Source organism: Talpa occidentalis, unplaced genomic scaffold, assembly GCF_014898055.3.
Source record: "Talpa occidentalis isolate TD23 unplaced genomic scaffold, MPIMG_talOcc4v2.1 talOcc4.16, whole genome shotgun sequence".
Taxonomy (NCBI): domain Eukaryota; kingdom Metazoa; phylum Chordata; class Mammalia; order Eulipotyphla; family Talpidae; genus Talpa; species Talpa occidentalis.
In genome coordinates this window covers 47,742,896-47,749,197 of record NW_023601653.1, presented here as the reverse complement: position 1 = coordinate 47,749,197, position 6,302 = coordinate 47,742,896, and positions in this window count along the sequence as shown.

Here is a 6,302-nt window from a genome sequence, read left to right as displayed (position 1 = left end):
GCCACCAAGGCTGAGTCTCCAGGAAGAGAACCAATGTAGAGACCCTGGCTCCTGGGCCTCCCACGCCCCCTGGTGGAAGAAAGGGAGCTGTGCCCAGGCCCAGACTGCCACCTTTGTCCAACCTCCCTGCCCTGCCCCTCACTGTCCTTGGCCTTCTCTTTGTCCACGTTTCTCCTCTCACCTCTATTCATTCTCCCTCCACGGTGTGTCTACTGGGTTCCAGGCACACACCATGAGAGGGATATAGAAGTGACTCTCACACTGTCCCTGACCCTAGGCACTCTCTACTCGTACAACAAATAGTTATGGCACTCCTACACTGCCAGTATCTCCTCTAGGCTCCAGGGACACCATCCCTGCCCTCACAGAGTTTACAGTCCAACAGGAGGTCAGCCCAGGTCACAGACAGCCACAAACAATGGTGAAAGCGCAGGTGCTAGTTCAAGGATGAGACAGATGACACCACACCTACAACCAGCAGCCCGCGGGGTGGGGCCGGGGAAGAGTTTGCAGACACGTCAGAGTGACCCCTGGGCTGGACTTAGATGGTTGGGCAGGATGTGCTGGGAGTAGGATAGGGCTGGAGGGGTTGGGCAGGGAGGAGGAAAATCCTGCATAGAGAGGACATCAGGAGAAGCACGGGATGGACATGCCTCCAGGCTCCGGGAGCTACAGTCTGTGGTCAGAGTGCAGTTGGGGAGAAGAGCAGCGGGAGATTGGGAAGGGGTTGTAAGCTGGAAGTGGGTTAGGTCTTACCCTACATCCCGAGGAACCACTGAAGGTTTTCAGAAACAAATGACCCCATATCCATTTTAGAAAAGGACCACTAGGGCCTCTGGGTGGCGCAAGGGGGTAAGCACAGCACTGTGACACTATCTGCAGCCTCTGCAGCATGAGTTCGATCCCCGGCCAGCCAGGAGCTACCCACATGGCACAGCAGATCTCTTCTGTCTGGACTGCTGCTCCCCTCAGCAGTGTATTTCAGTCAGTCTGCCTGTTCTGCTCCCCACTCTGTCTCTGGTGAATCCTCTTGCCACCCCCCCCCACCTACCTTTGGCCTGTATCCCAGTTCTTTTAAGCATAAATAAATAAATCTTTTTTAAAAAATTAAAAAATAGAAAAGGACCACTGGACTAGAACAGTGGTGTGTAGAGGGAGAGGCAGAAAGGCAAGTGGCCCTTATAGCCCACTTCACTTCTCTGGTCTGCAGAGTCTTAACCATCAAAGTGGGTGAGGATACCCAGCCTGCAGAATTGTTAGAAGACTAAATGAGAGGATGTGCAGAAAGTAAATATAGGCCCGGCCAATAACGTGCAGGCCTGTATTTCTTTTTTTTAAAGAGGCATGTATTTTTATTTATTTATTTATTTATTTGTTTGTTTGTTTGTTTGTTTGTTTGTTTATACAAGCACTGGGTACAGTCAGAAGCGCGGGAGGGTGAGAGAATTCACCAGAGCCAGAGCGGGGAGCAGAGCAGGCAGAAGGACCGAAGTACACTGCTGAGGGGAGCAGCGGGTGGCAGGAGAGGTCTGTGCGCCATGTGGGACCCTCCTCTGGTGGCCGGGGAACAGCTGGGGATCGAACCAGCGCCGCAGAGGCCACGGGGAGCTTCACAACCCAGCGCTCAACCGCTGTGCCACTGGGGAGGCCCAAGGCCTGTATTTCTAACCTGAGTTCAACTGCTACCTCAAACTGAAGATGGAGAGGAGAAGGCTCCAAGAGCTATTTCAGATGGTTGACTTTCGGGATGGGGTTGGCACAGACTTTGTTTTCTGAAAACCTCCTGGAGTTCATCTCTGCCTTCTGTCCTCTGGCTTTGCCCCTGGTTCTTTCTTCGCTCGTCACCCTCCCACACTCTCAGGCAGCTCTGAGAGTGCTCAGTGTTTGTGCGGTTTCCATTTCTCTGGCAGGTCTCAGGCAGAGGCTGCTGGGGGCAAAGCCTGCCCATCCCTGCTGAGCCCCAGGATGAAGCCCAGAGTGGAGCAGACACAGACAGGAGTTTAATGGTGGTTCTGGGTGGCGGTCAGTGGTGGGTCTCTTTGGTTACCGGGTCTGTCCCTGAAGCTGGCACAGGGGATAAAAAAGATGGGGCTGAGGGGGTCAACCAGGAAGACTGGCTGGCTACTGCCTGGGTCTCACCACTCATTCACTATGGAGTCCAACTCCAGCAAGCCCGCCCCTGGCCTACTCTCCAGGCACAGCTCCCCCAGATTTCCCAGCCCAGGCCACCGTCTTCCTGAACCTGTCTGCAGATGCCAGGTCCTTGCACCCGGCCCATTCAGAGTGGTCTGGGACTGTAGGCAGCTGCTTAGGGGTGGCAATTCCGAGAGGGCCAGGAAGGCCACACAGTGGCCCTACAAAAGACAGCTGTGCACTGGTGCCATGAGTGTGCGTTCATGTGGGGCTGCCGACCATGGGGGACTTTGGCAATTATAAGAACCAGGGCCCTCACAGCCATCACAGAGCATTGGCACCCCCTCAATGTCCCTGACCCTGGGAAAAGTTGTTCATAGTGTGCGGGGCCCAGGCATGCATCTCTTTGCTCTGCAAGTCCCCCTATGAGAGTCTGGTTCAGGTGTTCGTTTAAGATGCAGTTTGTGCTTCAGTTTTCCCTGTACTTGTGGCCACCCTCCCAAGGAGCTACTGGGGTTTCTTCCATTGCTATGGGGTAGAAGTATTTCTTCAATGATTGCTTTAAGACAAAAGGCAACCCTGAGCTGTCTTCCATCCGTGGCTCAGCTCATTAGAGTTGTGCTGCCAGGCATTCTGAGGCGCCCTGGAGGAGGCACAGGAAAGAAGTCCGGGGAGAGATGGAGTGTGTGCCAGGTGGAAGCGCCTCCTACTGGTGAGCCTACTGGCGGGGTTTCAAGACCCTTGTCCTGGACCTGGAGTCTTCAAGGAGGGTGGCAGCTTGTGCCTGAGTATGCTTGACCCTGGCACCAGCTCTGCCCACCTGGACCAGGATTCTTGGACCCCAAGGAAGAAGTAACACCATCCAAATGAGAGACCTGTGGGGAGCGGGACAAGCGGGTTGAGTGTGAGACCTGTCTACCCCCTGTCCTGGGCCCGAAGGAGCAAGTCTCTAGGACTCTTCAGGTTCTTAGGATGGAGAATGCGGCCTTGACAAGAAGGAGAAATTAGGGACAGGCTGAGTTGGATTTAGGTTCCTTTCCATTTTTTAAATTGGGACATCTTTTGTCCTCCTGAGTTTATGGAAGATTCCCACCTCTTACTGCAGCTAGCACTTGGAACACATTATGGGGTGTTCCTGGAGTCAGGTGAGTGTGAGGCCTATGGTTGCCTCCCTCTGTGCCCCTCAGGGAAAGAGCTAGGACCCCCTGGCTGTGTGGACACCCTGAATGGTTGTGATTTCAGGGGTCCCCTTTACCAGCTGTGATGGATTGTCAGTTCCTTAAACACAAGCTCCTGCACCCCCTGTGGGGTCACCCACCCCAGCCCCCTCCTGACCAGAGGCCCCACCTCCACAGCTGTGGTGCAGCACACAGGGCAGCCCCCCCTCCCCACCTGGCCCTCTCTTGTGTATAAGCCCCTTCTCTATCTCAGGTTGTTCTATGTTCTTCCCACACCCATTCTTCATAGGAAATAGCCCTGTAAAGTAAAAAGGCACAGGACGGAGCAGAAAACCACTCTCCAGCTCTGACATGCTGGCTCTGGCTGGGGGCACTCGGCTTCCTGGGTCTCCGTAGTGGGGGGAGTAGCCTTCACACCCCAAGGAGCCGCTTGGTGGGGAGATGATCTCCTCTGTGAGGTTCTTAAATGTGAGAACTTTCTTCTCTTCTCCCTTTAGACTTTCCTTTGGAGAATGAACCTGGAACTCAGAGGGTCAGACCATTTTCTCCCTTTATTTGGACAACACAGAGTGAGCCAGAGCTTTGCACACTGACATCCCAGATTTGCACTAGAATAAATGCAGAGTTCACTGAATACAATCTGTCTGTGCCTCGGCGTGCAGCACTGGGGCTAAGAGCTGGCTCTGCCCCTTACGCTCCAAGCTCCTGCAACCTCCCGCTCTCTGGAAAGTACCCAAAATGCCAAAGAAAGGAAGGGTAGGTTTGCTTCTGGCCCCACTTCACTCACTTGCTGTGTCATTTAACCCCTTAAGTTTTCTCAACAGTTAAATTAATAAAGGAGGCAGAATGAAGGCCTAAAAGAGCACTTCCAATTTAAAACCTTCAGTTTTCCTATCAAGGCAGAAGATTAACACAGTCACACACAGCCCTGCACAGTCCTGTCCCCATGCATGAGGGGAGAGTCTGCAGGGCTGAGGAGAGGGGCCCTTCAGGGCAGCAGCCCTTTGCAGCTTCTGCTTCCCTTGCCCTGGGGTGCCAAGAGGACATAATGCACTTGGAGAAACTGAGGAGGCGAGGACTACAGGGATCCCCAGTTGGCCTCACTCTGCCCTAGCCCACCCGGAGAGCCCAGTGAGCTCATGTCTGCAGGAAACTTACTGCTCATCACCACGATGGTGAGATCAACCTGGAAGCCAGGTGCAGGTGAGAAGTGATGGGCGTCTCCTCAGGAATGTGCTGCCCAATTAAAACTACCTCCCTGAATGGCTCCAGCGGATGCCGGGCCTACTCCTCTGGGCACTGATGGCTAGCCTCCAGGCTGAGTTAGTGGGCAAGCATTTACAGAGGGCCTACTGTGCACCAGGAGCTGGAAAATAAGAGTCACACTGGAGGGTAGTCTCCATCCCAGAAACACATTTGGAAGCAGATAGTCAGAAAGCCTGAAAGTTCTGCTGGTTAGGCCCAGGCCCCCTATGCAGCCCACACCACAGGCCCAAGTGCTTAGCCTGCCGCCCTTCTTTTTTAAAGCATTCACAGTCCTCGGTCTTCCTCGGACCCCTCTGACTGTTAAGCTGGCATCAATCAGACTATTGCCTCCTCACCTTCTCTGCTTCCATAATAGCCTGGACACCTTCTACAGTGTCCCTCTGCAGAACCAGGATCAGGCTCATTGTTTCCTGTCCCTGGCAGGGGTCCAGCAGAGGCCACAGTGTGAGGCAAGGTAACACCCCTATGACTACAGGAAGGCTCATTCCCCAGACTCCAAGGTGAATTTACTGTCCTATGTTCATCCTCAAAGAGGAAAGCTGAACTTGGAGGTCAGGCCTCAGACAAGGGCCTTGCTCTCTTTAAGGACATATGTCCTGAGTGCAGATGTTGGAAGAAGGTAAAAACTTAAGTGTGGCCCACATGGTGTGTTGCTGAAGCAGCCAGACTGCTTATGTTAAAGTTCAGTCCTTCCCTTTTACTATGTAGTATGTCTGCGCTTTTCAAATTGTGTCTCACCATAAGAGATACCCCAAAAAACATAAATTGGATGAGTGGTATTTTCCCAGATGTAATGAGAAATTGGAAGACAGGTAGTCCAAGGCTTGAATGTGGTTCCAAATGCCATCAAAGATTCAGACTCCTTCTGTCCTTCTCCCCAACCTTCCTTAGTGTGTACTTGCCTCATGGTCACAAAATGGCTTCCCTATTGCCAACCAGTTCAAATTCTAGCAGGAAGATTTAAGTCAAAGGACCAGTTGAGTCACTCTCCCTTTTAAGGAGCTTTCTTGGAAGCCCCACACAACTTCTGCTAATATCTCATTGAAAATGTGTCACATGGCAAGAAACACTGAGAAATGTTTCTAATTAACCATGTTGCTGCCTCCAAGAAAATCAGACTTGTATAAATATGGAATATAAACTGGTATAGAACTTGCAAGGAGAGAGGTGAAAAATATTTGAGGGAGGACAGGTTTGGGACTAGATGTGGAAAAAAAGGAGCCAATCACTCTTTGTTGCTCTGTTAAAGGTTCTGTGCTTGACCAAACTTTAGTTGGGTTCTCAAATTCTCTTCCGGGCTCCCTTGTGTACTTTCTTGTTAAATCCTATTTTAGCAAGAACGCTGCTGAGTCTGCTTAGCAAGAGCCCTGACCTTTGATATCACCTTCCATGTCTCATTGGTTTTCTCATCCTCCACCATATTCCAAGTGATATTTTATCACTCTGGACTGTCTCCAGAAAGAGTTCTGTTTGGTCAGTTTAGCCAGATTTCTCCTTACCCCTAAAGTTTCCTCTTGGTAATTTTCTGCCTGCTGACCACCATCTGCTCTTTGACTATAACCCCTACTTGCCCATGCTATATTAAGAGTTGAGTCCAGCTTTCCCTACTGCAAGCCCCATTTCAGTGTCTCCACACCTACTGCCATAGACCCCGTGAATAAAGTCTGCCTTATTGTCTTCAACAAGAGTCATTGATTTGTTTTTTCCTCTTAAAGACTCAGTGGT